Here is a 20,832-nt window from a genome sequence, read left to right as displayed (position 1 = left end):
GTTGATTCTGACTACACCTTGGGCACTGAGGACCTAATTAGTCTTTTCAAGAACTTATGCAGGTGTTGGTCAGCACTGGAGTTAGTGCCCAACAGGATGGGTTAATGGAAATGCTGGGATATTTGAAATGGATGAGGCCTCAGGCAAGTTTCAAATACTATTTGTAGAAGTTTAGGAACTCCAGTGGATATGCAGGGAATTTAGTTAGGACTTTTCTCAATGTCTGCATGTACTGAATGTTAATATTTTATTTTTAAAAGATTTTATTTATTTATTTGAGAGAGAAAGCGTGCAGGTGGATGCGCACATGAGTGGGGGAGGGGCAGAGAGAGAGAGAGAGAGAGAAACCAGGCTCCCCGCTGAGCAAGGAGCCTATGTGGAGCTGGATCCCAGGACCCTGGGGTCATGACCTGAGCCAAAGACACAGGCTTAACTGACTGAACCTCCCAGCCTTCCCATAAATGTTAATCTTTTATTTTTTAAAAAATCTTTATTTATTATTTATGATAGTCACAGAGAGAGAGAGAGAGAGAGGCAGAGACGTAGGCAGAGGGAGAAGCAGGCTCCATGCACTGGGAGCCTGACGTGGGATTCGATCCCGGGTCTCCAGGATTGTGCCCTGGGCCAAAGGCAGGCGCTAAACAACTGGGCCACCCAGGGATCCCAAATGTTAATCTTTTAAATGCATCTCAAATCACTAGTCCTTGTAAGGATTAGTTTAAAAGAGGACTGTTTTATAGACTTGAATCAACAACTAATCAAAAGTCATAATTTATTTTAATATTACTCTTCTATCAGTTCAATAAGGGATGTTTGGCTGTGACAATGTAAGTGTTAACTGAATGGTAGCAGAGACCACATTAATTGCTGAGAAACAGTCAAATAATATGAATTCCACTAGACTAGCTTCTAACTTTAGTGTTCATAAGTGCCTGGCTAGCAAGTTGAAAATACAGATTTCCAGGATTGTCCTTGGTGATTCTGATTCAGTAAGTCTGGGGTGTGACCTGAGATTCTGCAATTTTAACAGATACTGATAGGAGATCTATAGACCATCCTTTGAGGATCACACACAAGCCAAGAGTTCCTTGAAGGTAAGGATGACTATTTTTTTAAATTGCTTTAGGATCTAATGTATTAATGCTTGACAATGGTTAATGACCATCTGTTGAGTGAATAAATTCCTTGTTGAATTTTTACTTCATGATTATGTCACACACTGGTTTATTTTCCCTTAATATCATAGTATTTTCAGGTTCTACAATGTTTGCCTAGAAGTTCTCTATATTTAAACTCTTCATCTTAAACAACAGAATCACGTTTCATAGTGAGGGTTAGCGTGCATTCATTTATTCAATATTCAAAAGATATTCCCTGAGCTCACACTACATGACAGGGACTATACTAAGCAATTGAGACATATCCATGAAATGGACAAAGATCTCTCCCTCATGGAGCTTACATTCTAGAAGTACACATGTATCCTACTTCTAATCCTGAGCTTTTAAAATGATTTTCTGGGAATATAATTATGTGTTGTAAGTTCTTTACACCAAAGAATTTCTTATGGAGTCTTGAATTAAGTAAAAGATTCATTTTGGCAACTTTCAAAGCTCACTGAGGAGAAGAAAGATTGGTTCAAAGCACCAGGGAGTTTTATTTTTGCACATAAATATTTATGTGTGTAAAGGGGCGTGTGGTTAATTATAAGCGACAGGAGGAGAATGACAGATGCTTAGATCCTCTGTCCCCATGGAGAGACAGACCTTGCTTGTTGGAGTGTAGTGGCACATCGTGTGGTCTGTGTACTGAATCACTGATTTAAATATTGCAGCAGCTGGAGTGCAAAGTATATCAGCAAATACTACAGGAGGAGGAGCATGTGTGTCCTGAATACAAAGTAAGAATGGAATAGGTTTGCACAGTCACATTGAGCAAGGCTGTAGATGGCCTTTTCTTTTTATATTTCAGTTTCAAAAGATAGCTGGAGAAGGGTAACTAGACAGTTCAGGGAACATGGGCAGATAAAGTAATAGAGAGTTTGGTGTTTCTTCCTAAATCCTGAATTTCTATTTCTTGGAGAGAGAGAGAGAGAGAGAGAGAGATTGATTCTCATTCTGCCAGGGAAAATCTATTCAGAGAATTCATCTCCATAATGAAAGCACTAAACCAAACAAGTATAGTCCCTATTTCAGTGCTCATGGGGAAAATGAGGAGAAACTAGTTTTCGTTAGCAACTTTCATCTTAGTGCCTCTGATTTGGGTCTAATATGAAGTTCAACATCTATTCTTCAATTTTCCTTTAATAAATAATATCTATAAAGGTTTGCTAGTTTGCACAGACCACACTCTACCGTATTTATTGGTATTCTCCTAATTTACAGGTTAGAATTTGAGGTGCAGAGTGTTCAAATGATGTTACACAAGATCACTCATTTAGTAAGTAGCAGAATGATGATTAAATCCAGGTGTCTGATTACAAAATCTGTCTCCACCATTATTCTGCTTTTTATTACTCTTACTCTTTCTTTTTTTGTGGTGATTGTTGTCTCTCTTTTCCCATTTGAAATTTCCCCAAGTTAGAACTGACAGGAAAGCTGAGGGAGTGAGGTGTTGTGGGTGGGAGGTGAAGAAAACGGTTAACACTGATGGGTAGAATTTCTCTACTTACAGATAATGTGTTGAAAAGAAATAGGAAAAAAATAAAGAGCAGCTTTGGAAGTATGAATTCAAACAGTAAATGAACAGATACATTTCATACTTAAAACAATAGCCAAAAATGTTAACTCCTTTTCTCAATATTCTAAATGTCTACACTATTGCCTGTACTGTAGATTTCATGTCATCTGGTAAACTTCTTGGGAAAGACCACCTGACCAAAAGTATCCCCCACACCCCACTTCTGATCTGTCACAAAAACAACCACCTTAATCTCAACCTGAAAATGTCAGTGATGGTCATCAGAACTTATGGCCCCTGGTTATTTAATATGCTAATTCCTTGTGAGTCTGAATCACAGCTCACCATCCATGTTGACGCCAGTGAGTTTTGTAGTGTTCATGTGGAAACAGCAGGGAACAGTGAGCTGGATTCCATTCTGCCTCATGCCTCATCAACCAGATGGTTGGCTGTATCAAAGCCAGTAATGCTGATGTCAGAGGCGAGAGAACACAGCTGGATTTTCAGGTTCAGGGGAAAGAGGGAATCTATAATGCTAAAAGTTTGGGAGGAAATTGCCTTTAGACTAGTGGATACAGCCAACTAGAAGTGATGGAGAGTTTTTAATGTTAAGTCCTGTAGCAACATTTCTGTGTAATTGCTTTTTGGGCCATGGTAGGATTTGAATCCTCTTTATCTCACACCTGCTAACAGACCTACTAGTGCCAGTCAGCTAGTTATTGTGCACCAGATCCAGAAGGGATTTTAGCACTGACACATTAGACTCCTACCAACTCCTGTATCTTATTATCCCTGAGATTTCTGGTGACCAACTTGAAGCCAAAATGTGCAAGAATGGAAAATAGCTCAGAAAAACCAGCTCTGAGGAACTTGGTGAATATTTTACTTTTACAGGTGATTTACCTGTAATTTTATGCCTTGACTAGGATGTGAGAAAGATGACACATGCTTTGTTTTCTGGCGTGGTCATCCCAGAGCTAGCAGGAAACCTAACTGCAGGCACATGGGGCAGGGGAGGGGAGGCAGGTCGTTTCCCTACCAGGACTTACACAATATAGGGAACTCGGAAAAAGGGCCTCAGTCTTTATTCCATCATAGTTGCTCCTAAGATGTTCATTCTGTACGCCAACTTGGTCTATTTGAATATGAATACTCCCTTACACAAAACTTGGTCATGGTTCCAAAGGCTATGGTACCTGACATCCTTGTGTTGTCACATCATGGGCCATCCAGTTGACCACTCATCGGCTACAGCATGGGAATGAGGTCCAAGTCTTCTATCTGTACCTGAAACACACAATGTCTCCCTTTCTTTTTCCCAAATTCCCCCTCTACAGAACTCAATCTCTTTCATCCAAGTTCAGGCCATTAATCCCTATTTTCCAAGCACTAGCTTCCTACTAAACAAAGATCTAAGCATGAGGTTGGGGGTGTGAGTGGGGAGTTACTTTCAGGGTCTCTTCTGAAAAGCAAGGAAGCTACTAAAATCATTCCCACAAAGCAAGGGAGGATGATCACAGGGACATGATTCTTCTTAGAAGGGAGGTAGGATGAAGAAAATTTCCCTTTTATCCTGTGTATTCTCCTACTGCAGCAAGAACAAGGTAACATTAATATCTCAATGAATCATCCTGCCACAGACAAGTAGGTGACTTGTAGGTTATTGAGGTTCAGTGAAGACTTGTGAGATATACAAACACTATCAATGATTGAATCAAGTTTGGGAGTGTAGAACCAGAGAATGATTGAGCAATGATTTGCAGATGAATGCTCAGTCCTGGAAGATTCAGGCAATACCTACTGGGACAGTAATCCTGGCGTTTGGTATCAGGAGAGCAACATATCCAGGGAGAGAGAATTAGTCAGTCTTAAGTGCACAGGAACAATAAATAGTATTTCTGTTGTCAGGAGTGCCCACATATGTGTGCATAAAATACTTAACTGGTAACCCTTCTGTGATGCTGCAAAAAAGACAATCTTTCTCACAGTTGCTACAGCAAAGAGGTGCTGGATTTTTAACTCCAGGAATTAACCTATGTAAATGACTTCTGGGTAGCAGGATTTTTTTTTTTTTTTCAGTCCAGAAGTTGCTCTTTTCTTGCCAACATTCTGGGTGATTTATACAACTGTTCTTACTGAAGAGTGCAGAGAGAAGGAATTTTGCAGCAGAACATAATTGTGGGATTGGAGACAAGAGATGTCCCCTGAAGTTGTAATAATTGTATAGAAGCAAAGTGAAAAGATCAGTTGAGCCAAGACAAGCACATTTATTTTAGCTATAACAGTATACTGATGAGATAGAATTAACTGTTAACACCTCAGCTACCTGGTTCTTATTACTGTCTATTATTTATAAATAATAACTACTCTATGCCTATTCAGTTTATATTACAATAAAATAAAGAAAAAATAGTGCACATAAACAGTTGCAGTTTTGCTAAGTGCATATGATAGATTGTAAAAATGGCTACGAATTTGTCCCTTCTCTGTATCCACATCTCTGATGAGGCCTTCCCGTACTGACTCTGGGCTAGGCCATAGTAGGGTCTCATGACTCAAAATCTTAAAAAACAAAAACAAAGAACACCCATCTTCATATGTTTGAGAAAGAAGAGGAAAGCATAAAAATGATGATGAAGAGAGAAAAGAAAGATATAAAAACATCCTAGTTGAACTTTTTTTTTTTTAAGATTTTATTTATTTGTTCATGAGAAATACACATAGACAGAGAGGCAGAGACAGAGGCAGAGGGAGAAGCAGGCTCCATGCAGGGAGCCCAGTGTGCAGGACTCCAAGATCACACCCTGGGACAAAGGCAGATGCTCAACTGCTGAGCCACCCAGGCATCCCTCTAGTTGAACTTCTAAAAATAAAAAATATGATATCAAAAGTGAAAATTACATTGAATGGAATTAATGGTTAATTGCAACTCTGCAGGACAAACAATGAATTTAAAGATATCACAGTACAAAATATCTAAAATGAAATAGGAAAAAAAATAGTAATGAGTAAATCAGTGCTTTTTGGGACACTATCAAGTAGTTTAATGTACATGTACTGGAGCCCCAGAAGGAGAAAACAAGAAGAGACAGAAAAATATTTGAGTAAAAAAAATGTCCAAATTTGATAAACACTATAAGCTGACAGGTCTAGGAAGGTCAATGTACCTCAAGTAAAAGACACAGAAGAAAACCACACAAGACAAAGTGCAATCAAATTGCTGAAGTCCAGTGATGAAGACAAAATCTTAAGTCAGCTACAGATAAAAGACACAGTACATAAAGAGGGACAAAAACAGAAAGGATAATAGACTTCTTTTTTTGTGTGTGTGTATAATAGACTTCTTGTTAAAAACCATGAAAGTCAGAAGACAATGGACTAATGTCTTTATAGTATGAAAGGGAAAAAAATATCTAACTTAGGATTTCATAACCAGCAAAAATATTTTTCAAAAGAAAAGACATTTTTTAAAAGATTTTATTTATTTATTCATGATAGACATAGAGAGAGAGAGAGAGAGAGAGAGAGAGAGGCAGAGACACAGGCAGACAGAGAAGCAGGCTCCATGCCAGGAGCCTGACGTGAGACTCGATCTGGGACCCCCATATCACGCCCTGGGCCAAAGGCAGGCGCCAAACCACTGAGCCACCCAGGGATCCCCAGAAAAGACATTTTAAGGGGTGCCTGGGTGGCTCAATTGGATAAGTGTCTGCCTTTGGCACAGGTCATGATCCAGGGTCTTAGGAACAAGCCCCCCATCTCATCTGGCTCCCTGCTCAGTGGGGAGCCTGCCTGCTTCTCCCTCTCTCCGTCTGCTTCTCCCCCTGCTGTGTTTTCTCTCTCTCTCTGTCAAATCAATCAATCAATCAATCAATCAATCTTAAAAGAAAGAAAAGACATTTTCATAAGACAGGAAAACAAAAGCAGAACAGATTTATCACCAGCAGCCTATACCACAAGAAATGTAAAAGGAAGGTCTTCAAAAAGATGGAAAATGAGGGCAGCCCTGGTGGCGCAGCGGTCTAGCGCCGCCTTCAGCCCAGGGTGTGATCCTGGAGACCCGGGATCAAGTCCCGAGTCCCAGGTCGGGCTCCCTGTATGGAGCCTGCTTCTCCCTCTGCCTGTATCTCTGCCTCTCTCTCTCTGTGTCTCTATGAGTAAGTAAATACAATCTTTAAAAATAAAATAAAATAAAAATAAAAGTCTTTACAAAAAAAGAAGGAAAATGAAATTACATGGGAATTTGGATCTACAGAGGAATGAAAAGAACTGGAAATGGCAAACATGAGCAGATATAAAAAATTTGTCATTAAAAAATTTAAAAGATGATTATTTAAAAATAATAACAATATCTTTTATTAATAATATATGCAGAAATAAACTATACCAGCATAGCAGAATGGATTAAAGGGGAGAAATTGAAGCATATTGTGTAAGATTCTCACAATATACATGAAGGGATAATGTATTATTCGAAACTAGATTATGATAAATTACCGACGTTGTTTTAAATTTGAAAATAAAATGTTCAGGCTTTGGCCATGGTAAAAAGTAGCTACCAGAACTGCCTTTAAAGTTGTGTGATCAACCCTTAACTCACCTCAGTGAAAGTGTTTTTGCAAGTCAACAAATCAATGTTAGCCCTTCACTACTGAAGTGAATCTATCCAGGATGCACTCACTTGCATAAACATACCACTGAGTGTCAACCAATCAACAGTAACTTCACCTGAGTCCTCACACTTTCACTTACATTTTTCAAAGTCCATCAATTCCCGAATTCCACGCTTCCTAAAACTAAATATAAAATCAGTAACTTGCTCTGCTCTGAAATACTGTGCCTGATTATCAAAGCTCTTCCTTTATATTGCCTTTTAATTTCAGGTATTAAGTGGTGGTTGATGAGGAGAACAAAGGCAAAAGAAATGTAGATAAAATTAAATTTCCTTACAACTAGGAGCCCACTAATAAATATCTCGGCCTTTTGGCTAAGATCAAGTGTAATAAATATCTGACACAGGTAGAGTATGACATTCCTCAAGGAACTCACAACTGCCTTAATGTTATGTTTTGCTAGAGGCAAATAGCAACTTTATCTTGACAATAGCCAGACCCCCAGGATTCATTAACATATGAAAATCCCTTTAGAAACTTCCTTTATCTCTAATCTCCCAACATAAAAGCATATAATCTATAGCTCTTCACAGTCCCAGTGCAGCTCTTTTTGCCTACTGGTCCTATTCCTGTGCTTTAATAAAAACACCTTTTTTGCACCAAAAACATCTCAAGAATTCTTTCTTGACCAGCCTACATCACGTAAGTGGTCTTCTCTTCCCTTGACAACCCCTAGAACAACCTGCAAAACAAAGAAGTATAGCTAATAAACCAAAAGATAAGGAGCACCTGGGTGGCTCAGTTGGTTAAGCATCTGTCTTTGGCTCAGGTCATGATCCCAGAGTACTGGGATCAAACTCCCAATCAGGCTCCCTGCTCAGCAGGGAGTCTGCTTCTTCCTTTCCTTCTGCCTCTCCCCCTGCTCCTTCTCTTTCTCTCTTGATCATTTTCTCTCTCTCAAATAAAATAAAACCTTAAAAAAAAAAAGTGAAGATAAATGGAATCATAAAATGTACTCAATTATTCCAAAAGCAGACAGGAAGAGAAAAAAAGAAACAGAACAGAGGGGACAAATAGAAAGCAAATAGCAAGATGGTAGGTATAAAAAGCCAACCATATCAAAAATCACATTAAATGTAAAGAGTGTAAACAATCCAACTAAAAGGCAGGGATTATAAAAAATAAAGTCCCAATTTTATGTTGTCTTTAAGAAACTAATTTTAAATATACAGATAAATTTAAAATAAAAGAGTACATATAGATATACCATGTAAATACTAATTTAAAGAAAGCTGGGGTGATTGTATTAATATCAAATAAAGTAAATTTCAGAACACGGAATATTACCATGTGATGTGGAGAAAAAGGCAAAAAGAAATGTAGATAAAATTAAATTTCCTAAAAAAAAATTAAATTTCCTTATAACCTGCAGCCCAATGACAAATACTTGAGGCAGGAAGAGTATAACACTCCTCTAGGAACTCCCAATCTTAATGTTATGCATTGTTAGAAGGAAAAACATCCTTAGCTTGACAAAGCCAGGCCTCCAGGATTCTGTAAATCACCTTCAGCATATTAAAAATCCTTTGGGAAACTTCTTTTGTCTTTACCTCCCCCAATTGCAAAGTATATAATCAATTGCTTCTCACAGTCCCAGGGTAGCTCTTTCTGCCCACAAGTCCTTTCCCCATGCTATAATAAAAACAGTTTTTGCACCAAAGACATCTAAAAAATTCTTTCTTGGCCATTAGCTCACAGACCCAAACTTCAAATCACATCACCATGGATAAAGATAAATGGATCAATTTATCAAGAGAACATACAATACTAAATATGAACATATATAATAACAAAGATCCAAAATATATGATGCTAAAACTGATAGAAATGAAAGGGGAAATAGAAATCCATAATTATAATCAGCGATTTCAATATTCCTCTCTCAGAGTTGATAATAAAAGTAGACAAAATTAGTAAGGATATAGAAGACTTTACATGGTTATCTATGTGGAAAATCCTAAGGACTCTCCAAAAAACTACTAAAACATAAATGGGTTTAGCACAGTTACATGATAGGAAGTAAATATCAATTGCATAAACAACTTGAAAAATCATTTGCATTTCTATAGAAAATTCATTTTCTTTATTTGTGGATTCTATATTTGCAAATTTGTTTACTCACTATAATTTATTTGTAACCCCCAAATCAATGCTTATAGTCCTTTTGTGTTCACTTGTGGACATGCAGAAGAGCATAGAAATTTTGAATTATCCAATGCTTACATTCCCAGATGAACTTGAACAAAATGATACTCTGCTTCCTTGTTCCAGCCCTTATATCGAAAATGAGTATTCTTTCTGCATTCCAGTGTCACTCTTTTTTTTGCATTTTCGTGCTTTTTGTTGATGAATTTGCTATTTCAGATGACACCCAAGTATGGTGCTGAAGTCCTGAATGGTGTTCCAAAGTGCAAGGAAGCTGTGATGTGCCTTATTTGGTTTGGTTCATTTAGGCATGAGTTTTAGTGCTGTTGGCTGTGAGTTCAATGTTAATGAGACTACAGTGTATATTAAATCAGATGTCTTTAAACAGAAATACACAAAAAACAAGATTATGTATTGATCAGTTGATAAAAATGCTGTGAATAGAGACAAGTATTTAATTCTGTATTTCCTCTAGGAGCAAAGGTTCAGTATTCCAAATTTAGTGTTTGTTGTGATCTTATAAGACATAACTACAGCAGAGGCACTCAGATGGCTCACTCAGTTAAGTGTCTGACTTTTGATCTCAGCTCAGGTTTTGATCTCAGGGTTGTGAGTTCAAGCCCTGAGTTTGGTGCCATGCTGGATGTGGCGACTACTTAAAAATAAATAAATAAATAAATAAATAAATAAATAAATAAATAAATCATAACTACTGCAAAAAAAGAGAATCAACAGTATCTGTAACAACTAGAAATATCAATAAAAACACCATTTTCAATAGCATCATTAATTATGTAATACTAAGGATTAAATTCAATAAAACATATACTAGACCTGTACACTGAAAACATCCATATTATTTTATTGTGGAAAATTGAAGTCCTACATAAATTGAGAGCTATACCATGTTCATTAATTGCATGATTCAATATCCTTAAGATGTCAAATTATAGCAGGGTTTTTTTTTTTTTTTTTTAAGGTTTTATTTATTTATTCATTGAGAGAAACACACACAGAGAGAGGCAGAGACATAGGCAGAGGGAGAAGCAGGCTCCATGCAGGGAGCCAGGTGTGGGACTCAATCCCGGCATTCCAGGATCACGCCCTGAGCTGAAGGCAGACGCCCAACCGCTGAGCCACCCAGGCATCCCAGCTGGCTTCTTTTTTGTAGAAATTGACAAGCTGATTCTAAAATGTATATGGAAACACAAAAGACTTAGTATAGACAAATCAATTTGGGAAATAAAGAACAACGTTGGAGGACTTATGGAGTGTGATTTTAAGACTTATTGTAAAAGTAAATGATCAAGGGCAGCCCCGGTGGCGCAGCGGTTGGCGCCGCCTGCAGCCCAGGGCGTGATCCTGAAGACCCTGGATCGAGTCCCGCGTCGGGCTCCCTGCATGGAGCCTGCTTGTCTTTCTGCCTCTCTCTCTCTCTCTCTCTCTCTGTGTATAAATAAATAAAATCTTAAAAAAAAAAATAAATGATCAAGGTAATGTGATTTTGGCATAAAGATGGAAAAACAGGCCAACAGAATAGGATCTAAAAATATGTCTTAATATATATACATAGTCAACTTGATAAGGAAGCTGAAGGTTAGCTGAAGACAAAGCACAAACTGACACCCTGCAACCTTCCTCCACTCCCCACATTCCTGGGTGAGGTATGTGAGACAATTCTCCTGGAAGCTCCCAACTGTCTTACTGTTAATGCCTTGCTAGAGGGGAAAACAACCTTAACTGGACAATGGCAAGGTCTTCAGTATCTTCTAGGTCCTCTTTAGCATATGAAAGTTCTTTTGAAAACCTCACTTTTCCTTACCTCCCAAGTATATAATCAGCCACCCCTTACAATCCCAATACAGCAGCTCTTTCTGCCCACAGGTACTGTCCCCCTGCTTTAATAAAACCACCATTGTGCACCAAAGATGTCTCAAGAATTCTTTCTTGGCTCTCAGCTCTGGACCTCACCCCACTAAACTTCACCTACATTCAAAACTACTTTGCACTCACTCTTGAGAGCTTTTTCTGTATCCTTGTTTAACTTTTTTTTTAAAGATTAAAAAAAAAATTATTCATGATAGAGAGAGAGAGAGAGGCAGAGACACAGGCAGAGGGAGAAGCAGGCTCCATGCAGGGAGCCCGACATAGGACTCAATCCCGGGTCTCCAGGATCATGCCCTGGGTCAAAAGCAGGCGCTGAACCACTGAGCCACCCAGGGATCCCCTGTATCCTTGCTTAATAAAACTCTATTGCTTTACTAGCTCTTTATCCCTGGAAGATTAATTCTTCAGACTCTGTGAGACGAGAAACTTGCTCTCTCACTTCAAACTAATTCTTGACAAAAATGCCAAGATGATAATTAGAAAATATAATCTTTATTTTTTTTTCAAGTTTTGTTTATTTGAGAGAGAGAGAGAGAACATGCATGCATGTGGGAGAGAGAAAGGGGAGGGGCAGAGGAAGAGAGAAAAGCTCAAGCAGACTCCCTGCTGAGCGCAGAGCCCAGCCAGGGGCTCAGTCTCACCACGCTGAGATCATGACTTGAGCCAACCTGAGCCAAAATGAGTTGGACCTTAACTGACTGAGCCACCCAGGTGCCCCTAGAAAATATCAACTTTATTACAAATGTGCTAGAAGAATTAGATATTTATATGCAAAAAAGAATTCCTCAGTTATGACTTGGAGTCATTGTATGAATGGACAATTGGAAACAAGACTCAAGGTTTTTGGAGCCTTACAAGATAATGGCTGGAAGGGGCCTATTCCTATTATAACTCAACTCTGGGGTGCATTTTTGATACTTCGTGTTCTGGGGATGACATATTTCTGAAGACTGATGTTCTTAAGTATATAATGTGCACTTATTTGAGTTGAAAAACTGCCTCTCTGGCATTGAAACACTAACCTCACCTACATATGTCTAATGTACTTATTTTAATTGAGAATATAGGAGAGACCTCTGACTCTATTTGAAAATGCTTACCCTTTGACTAGAGACCTGTAGATAGAGCAGGAGTTGTGTTGAAGGTACAAAAGAAAGGTGTATTTCACATATCACCAGGGATAATAATTTTGGGTTTAGCACATCAGCTTGTTTAATGGTCTGTTAAGACACTAGCCATAATCTTCAAATACTTTGCCTAAAGTAATCTTTAAATACTTGGCCTAAAAAAAATAAAATAAAATAAAAACAAATACTTGGCCTAAATTTTTCTTGTTCACTTTTTTCAGTCCTTAGACATGTTTTTTTTTTTGATATTTTTTATTGTGGTAAAATATATGTAATATAAGTCTATAATTTTAACCATTTTAAAATGTGCAATTCAGTGGCATTAATTACATTTACAATGTTGTGCAACCATCACTATTATTTATTCCCAAAACTTTCTTATCATTTCAGCCTGAAACTCTCTAGCCATTAAGCAATAATTCCTTATTCTACCTCTGGCTATTCTACCTCTGGCTATTCCTTATTCTACCAATGGCTATTGATATTGCAATCCCTAGTAATTTCTAATCTATTTTCTGTCTCTATGAATTTGCTTTTTCTGAGTATTTCATGTAAGTGAAATCATTCAATATTTATCCTTTTGTCTGGCTTATTTCACATAGCATCATGTCTTCAAGATTTGCATATGTTGTAGCATGTTTCAGAACTTCATTCCTTTTTTTTTAAAGATTTATTTATTTATATTTAGAGACCGAGAGAGAGCACGGGGTGGGGGGCAGAGGAAGTACATAAAGATATACCGTGTAATTATCTTTTTAGCAAATCTCTTTGCTAGAGAGTGTGTCTCAAGTAGATTCTGCACTCAATGTGGAGTCAGATGTGGGGCTTGATCTCATAACCCTGAGAGATCTCATGACCTGAGCCAAAACCAATAGCTGAATGCTTAAGCAACTGCAATTCAGATGCCTCAGAACTTCATTCCTTTTTAGGCTAAATAATATTTCATGGTATCTCTTGTTTATTCATTTGTTGAATTGTGAATAATGCTATAATGAACACTGGTATACAAATATTTGTTTGAGTCCATACTGATGCAAAAACGTGGTGTGAAAATATGTTTTTATTATAGCACTGGGACAAGACCAGGGGCAGAAAGAGTTGCATTACAAGTGTGAGGAGTAACTGATTATATAAGATTTCCTATCTTTTTTTTTTTTTAAGATTTTATTTATTTATTCATAGAGACACACACACACAGAGGCAGAGACACAGGCAGAGGGAGAAGCAGGCTCCATGCAGGAAGCCCGATGTGGAACTCGATGTGGGACTCGATGTGGGACTCGATGTGGGACTCGATGTGGGACTCGATGTGGGACTCGATCCCTGGTCCCCAGGATCACACCCCGGGCTGCAGGTGGTGCTAAACCGCTGTGCCACCGGGGCTGCCCTAACATTTCCCGTCTTATGAGGGGTAGGTGATGTTAGGGCTCTAGGAAATGGAGTTGATAGGTTTTTGGACATTTGGCTATTGATAAGATTACTTTTTCTTGTGACAGTTGCAAACTGGTGGAGACTCATGTCCTGCATAACTATAATTTCTATCGGTTAACCATTTGTTTCTCCATTTCCTTTGTTCTAGGGCAGCCAGGAGTGCCTAAGGAAGTTACACATATCCCACCTGGTGTGGGAGTTTGCAGGGTGTTGGTTTGTGCTTTGCCCTCAGTTTGCTTTTTGTTCCCTCATCACCTACTTTCAGTTCCTTTGGGTACACACCTAGAAGTGGAGTTGCTGGATCATATAGTAACAGGATGATTTTTTAAAAACATAAATAATTCATGACCATTATGAAAGAATTAAAATTTATAGATAAGCCTGAAGAAAGAAAGAAAATTTGCCCGTCAGTAGCAAATTTTTTCCCCCAATCTTGTTCTGTGCTTCTTACTGGCATAGCATAATGGTTTTAAATATGAAGCTGGGTACATGTGGTACATGATCACTTTCTCTTGATGCCTTATACTTCAGCTACATGCTCAAAAATGAGATGGCTACTCTTCTAAGCAGGAAAGAAGTAGAAGGAAATCATGGCTAATAACTTCAGAGTAGGGTGAACAACTCCTTCCGGTTTGCCCAGGACTTTGCTGTTTTACACATTCTAAGAAATTCCCTCATTCCCAGGTAAAGTGGAAGGACAGTAAGTCACCCTATTAAGGTTTGCCAATAACCTATACTCTTTTATACAAAGACGTTTTTGTTGTGGTTGATATTAAGCATAGTAAGTAAAAAACTGTGCTGGGTCTCAGTTTCTCATTTTGGTTTCTTTCTCTTTCCCATCCTTACCTTTGTGGAGTCAAATGACTAAAACCTGGTTTGCAGGAATAATTGTAAGGCAGAAACATACTTCACAAGAATTTAATCAGATGAATGGGAAAGGTTGCCTTAGGTGAGGTACTGTGCTGAACTCTGTAGGAAAAGAGCCAGTGATAGTGACTCTCAGGATTTCCAGATATGATCTTGGATTACAGTATGTACAGGCCACTGTAAGGGAATTACACAATCTGTGTCTATTATATAACACAGGCAACAGGGTCTGTGGCATGTACCCTGTAATCAAACGAATGAATATTTCTGCAGTGAAATATGTAAGAACTATAAATAGTTTTCCAGTCATTCAGGTCAGGTTTGCAGACAAATGAATAATGAAAAAACTTTCAGTTTTAAGAGCACTTCATATTTTGCAATTGTAGATAAGACTGCATAGTTTTCAGTGAATCATGTTAGTGTCTTTTGGGTTGAAGTCATGAAATATTAAAAAATTGACGAGAATTCAGAGGTCATGTTGTCTAACCATTTTTACCAGTAAGGAAATAATAACAATATTAAATGAGCACTTAAGATGCTAGTCCTGCATTATTTTCTTTAATCTTGCTTGGCCATCACATTAACAAATGTCAGCTCTAGCCTCCTCTAAAGGACCAGACCCAGATAATTCTTGAGCAAATCAAACAAGGTTGATTAATAAATGACTCAGAAGGAAATCTTTACCATGGTGGTAAAGATAGATGCCTAAGCATTTAGGGTTCCCCCAAAGGACCACACGAATGGATAGGCAGCGGATGGCTGCTTAGTATGAATGACAGCACTAAAGGGACATTTAATTGATTCATGAAGGTAGTTCTTCCTGACTACTCTATTGAAAAATAATTTTCCAACAGACTTTTTCTTTAGCTTCTTTTATTTTCTGTTAGAAACTCTGGTCATAATACTAACTATCCTTTATTAAGTGCCTACTATGTATCAGGAACATTATCATTTTGAACCCTTACAACACTCAAGGTGGATTTTATCACCATCATTAACAGATAAGGATGCTGAGGTTCTGAGAAGCTAAATACCTTGTCCAAGACTGCACAGAAGAGACATTCTGGGATTTTAATATGGCTTTGCTTTTCCTTTACGGTATAATCTTAAGGTTCCCCTTTAAGACAACTGCTCTATAGAAATCTCAACATGAACCTCGATAAATTGGAAACTTATTTACATTATAAAGCAATACCCACTTTACAAACACATTTCCTTAAAAAGCAGTATTTCTTTAAATCACAATTTCCTTGGCACATTTTGTCTGTGGGTCATTAGTTACTTGACAGAGACTCTGTGGGACCACAGCCAAATGCTGATTAATCAGAAATAAGGATAAAGAATTTCTTAAATAATAAAATAAATCACTGGGGAAGTAAAGCTAAACGTATTTCATTTTCAATAAATACATGTATCTTGGAAGTGGATTGAGTTAGGCTGGAAAGATCTCCTTGCCTAAGTATTTAGGAGACATGTTTTAGGAACCATGTGTTGAAAAGAATTCTGTCGGATGTCTGCGAGGAGGGTCACTGAACTGAAAACTGGAGATAAAATTCTTATGAATGAAATGGACAGACACATAGATAGATGATAAATCAAGAAATACTGCTGAAATCCACCCAAAATATTGCCACAGTTATTTTTACTCAATCAGGCTCTTCAAACTTGAAGATTCAAGAGGTACGTTGATTAGAACCAAGGAAGGTGATTTAACATTATAGAACAAAAATAAAGGATCAGCGGAGAGGCAATATAGTCCATACAAACATATTATGAGTAAACAAAAATTAACTTTCTTGTGGAGGACCCTTGAGAATGAGAAGGTGAGAAGAAGAGATGAAAATGATGTGAAGGGAAACTGAAAAGTAAACTTCTGCTTTAACAAACCTATAATTAGGTTAGAAGATGTGGAATTAGGTAAAGCCCAACCATTGAGACATTAGACTGATTCAGGGAAGCCATTCTTCCTAAATACTCCATTTAAAATAATTTCCCAGCTTTATTTTTTCACCTTTGTCAATCTCTTGTTTTCTGTTGTGTCATTGCTTTTCAAATCTAAGCATTTGGTTTTACCATCATATTCATCTTAAGCAGTCCTCTTTCCTTCTTTATTTATAGACTTCTTCATGTTTTGATTGCTCTATACCTACAATATACAGGAGTAAGTTCATTCCTTTCATAATAGTAACAAAAACAATAATAATAGCATCAGCCATTTGTGAGCTGCTTTTTTTTTGCTAGAGAGTGTTTTAAATGCTCCACAGGATTTATTCTCATATACCACCAACAAGGAGAAAATGGAGGTTTAGAGGGATTTGATCTAATTAGGAAAGCCAGAAATTGAACATAAGGGTCACTTGATTTCAGAGTCTTTGCTCCTAACCATTGCATTGCTTTAACCTCCCTTTCTAGGTGTGACATCCTTGGTGATGGTAGGGCAGTAGTCCTGAGACCACAGTCCTAAGACCGCTGATCTGTGAAGAAGGGAGGGCTTTCCAAAAGACGTCAGGCTCTGTCATCTGATAACTGAGCAGTAACTGGTTCTTTTTTTTTTTTTTAAAGATTTTATTTATTTATTCGTGATAGTCACAGAGAGAGAGAGAGAGAGGCAGAGACACAGTCAGAGGGAGAAGCAGGCTCCATGCAGGGAGCCCGACGTGGGATTCGATCCCAGGTCTCCAGGATCGCGCCCTGGGTCAAAGGCAGGCGCCAAACCGCTGCACCACCCAGGGGTTCTTTTATCTAGTTATTCATAACTCTTCAGTTTCTGATTTTTTTTTTTTTTTTTTTAGTTTCTGATTATTCTTAGAAGTTCTTTGGAGGAAGAGATAGACTGCTATAATTTTATTTTATATTAATTATTATTTATTTACTTGAGAGAGAGAGAGAGAACACAAACGGGGGTGAGGGGCAGAGGGAGAGGGAGAAGCAGATTTCCCAGTGAGCAGGGAGCCCAAGAGGGGCTCAATCCCAGGACCCTGAGATCATGACCTGAGCTATAAGCAGATTCTTAATCGACTGACCCACACACCCAGGTGCCCTAACTGCTATTATTTTAATCTCAAAGTTCAGTCAAGAAAGAGAACCAGTTAAAGATTAAATGATTGAGGCACCTGGCTAGCTTAGTTGGTAGAGCATGTGACTCTTGATCTTGGGGTTATGAGTTCAAGCCCCGTGTTGGGAATAGAGCTTATATTAAAAAAATTTTAAAAGACTTGCTGGGGAAAGGATTTTGAAGGTATTGAGCTCCTCAGAACGAGGCTCTGTTGGAAAGAGAAAAACAAGTCAGAGGCGGGTAATTGCCCTTACTCTGGGGTCTAAACAGATTCCAAGTTAAAGCTCGAGGTACTCAACTCCCACAATTAGTTGTCTCTCCACTACTAATCTGCCTCAGTGACAGTGTGTTATCCAGACCTATCTTAGTGTACCTTGGGACTGCCTTTGGAAGGCTACTGCATAAACTTACATGCAGTAAATTGAGCTCCATGTTTCTATAATGGATGGAAAGAAAAGCAACAAAACAAACAACTCATTATGTTAAATCTGATTTTAATTCTCCTTAAAAAAATTAAGCAACTGGCATGATATTTTGGCAGCTTTTTGACGGCGCCCACATTTGATTTGATGAGATGCATGCTCCTATTTGAGTTGTGTCCAAAAGAGGGCAGACAGATGGAAGGCTTTTACAAAGGGAAAAAAATCCTGGTTAGTGTAAGCCTGGAATTCCTAATTTGCTTTTAATTTTTTTCTTTTAAAAAGCAATAAATAGGTCTTAACAGATGGGCTAACACTTGAGTTAGAAGCATCCTTTGAAAAATTACAAGCAATGAATGCCTTTTACAGATGTAGAGAGTTCAAACACATGCAAATCATAGCAAACTACACAGGGTGAAACTAGAGAAACAGAAACTTTCTGAGAAAGGAGATTTAGAGAAATAAATATATACTCAGCTATAAAACAATTTGCTGTGGCCTTCCAGCATAGCTTTTCAAACTGTGAGTCATGACCTATTAATAGGTCATGAAATCATTTAATGGGTTGTGACCAGAATTTGAAACAAAAGGTTGGGGTGTAGGGGAGGACAAAAGAGGAAATATTCAGAGTGCACCACATGTGGTAAAAATAAAGCCTGTTTCATGATGGTTTGTTTCCATTGCACATTGTTTACTAGGTCATGATGTATTTTCAACTATAGGTCATGATTAAAAAAATTTTTTTTTAAGATGCTGGTCTAGCAGATGACTAATGCAACTCTATCACCATATGACTCCATTCATGAATAACCAAGCTTTGTAATGTATCACGTAGTGTTGAAACTTGAGTTGTGCTTCTGAGCATGCTGAGTATACTCAAGGAAATCCTAGCTGGCTTGAGGAGAGTTGGCCAGGGGTAGCCTATGAAAATGTCCTACCTGCCAGATATGTCTGGCAAGGATGCTGGGCAGACTTAGAAACCTGTACCTGTTTGCATGAGATTAGCACCCAGACAATGGGTGATCAATTGCCTTTCTTTTGTGGACCCAACTCAAAGGGATTCTACTTCTAGATCCGAGAGTGGCATGATTAGGTGTGTGATAAGAAGAAAGAGTCCCAGAAGCTAAGCATAGATTAGAACAAAAAAGTGATAGTTGGTTTCCCTGTAAATGTTCTTAATGAAAATTAATAATAATGGTAGTCTAACCTTTATTGAGCATTTACTAGATGCTACTACTGTGTTAAGTGTTTTCCATAAATGATCTAGTAATGATCTTAGGAAATAAGCACTTATATCACCACGCTATAGATGAAGAAATATATGCTCAGAAATGTAAGGAAATTTGTCTAAAGTTACACAATTATTTGTGGTGAAACCAGAAGTTGAATATAGTTTTGCCACTAAAGCCTGAGCTTTCCTAATTCTATAAATAGCCTCAGTTACCTTGATTTACTGCATTCATGGCCTAGGCTTAAATGTGTTCTCTTTTACCAGAAGACGAGCAAAGACTTAGCTCTGTGAATTATCTGTGCTTGAGGCTCTTTTTTTTTAGGCCACTCTCCACATCTAGTCCATTAGCTTTCTGCTCAAAATATGAGATATGCCATGCCTATTCACTTCTCTCCATTTCCACTGCTTTCACCCTAATCCAAGTCATAGCATCTCTCACTGTAGGCTATAGAATATTCTCCTAACTGGTCTCCCCATCTGTCATTCATGCTATCATTTGATTCATTCTACATATGGCAGCTAGAAGAATCTTTTAAAAACATAAAAAAAATGCCATCACTCTTTTGCCTGAAACCCTCCACTGGTTCTCCTTTGAAATTGGTATAAAATCTAAACTTCTGGCATGCCTCATCTCCTATTGTCCTCCCTTAGCTCTGACTTGGCTGAGCCTCAGGTCTTATAGATGTTCTTTGTCTGGGAAGTGCTTTGCCCAGATCTCAGCAAGGTTGATTCCTTTCCTGCACAAGACTTTCAGATACTATGTAGATGAGGATGTGTTCTCTGACCCATCTACCTCATGATACTGACTATCCATTTAGATGGGGGGATTTAGATTCCCTGTACCAGTTGTCTTTGATTTACTTTCTCTGTAGCACTGTTTTGAGATATTTTATTTGTTCAATATTTGTCTAGGCACCAAAGCAGTGAGACTTGTTGTATCTCCAGCATTTATTTATTTTTTATTTATTTATTTTTTAGATTTTATTTATTTATTTATTCATAAGAGACACAGAGAGAGAGAGAGAGAGAGAGAGAGAGGCAGAGACACAGGCAGAGGGAGAAGCAGGCTCCATGCAGGGAGCCTGATGTGGGACACGATCCTGGGTCTCCAGGATCAGGCCCTGGGCTGAAGGTGGCGCTAAACCGCTGAGCCACCTGGGCTGCCCAGTATCTCCAGCATTTAGAACAAGACCAACCTGACCATAGCAGGCACTCAAAAATATCTCTGAATGTGTAAATGAGTAGGATGGATGATGCATTGATGGATGGATGGATGGATGGATAGATGGATGAATGAATGAGTTTGCTTCAGGATTTT

The 20,832-nt window shown here is 38.1% G+C and overlaps 1 protein-coding gene across 2 annotated transcripts in view; it reads left to right on the top strand.

The window, feature by feature from the left end:
* LOC144320748 (uncharacterized) overlaps nucleotides 1-20,832 on the top strand; it is a 315,500-nt gene that overhangs the window by 28,029 nt on the left and 266,639 nt on the right. For both annotated transcript variants that reach the window (XR_013386376.1, XR_013386372.1), the window contains exon 2: nucleotides 1,031-1,094. The gene's annotated coding sequence lies outside the window, so the exon portion shown is untranslated. The remainder of the gene's footprint in view (nucleotides 1-1,030; nucleotides 1,095-20,832) is intronic.

This window comes from Canis aureus, chromosome 9, assembly GCF_053574225.1.
Source record: "Canis aureus isolate CA01 chromosome 9, VMU_Caureus_v.1.0, whole genome shotgun sequence".
NCBI lineage: Eukaryota > Metazoa > Chordata > Mammalia > Carnivora > Canidae > Canis > Canis aureus.
The sequence above is the reverse complement of the archived record's forward strand: the minus strand, read 5'-3'. Positions and strand labels throughout refer to the sequence as shown.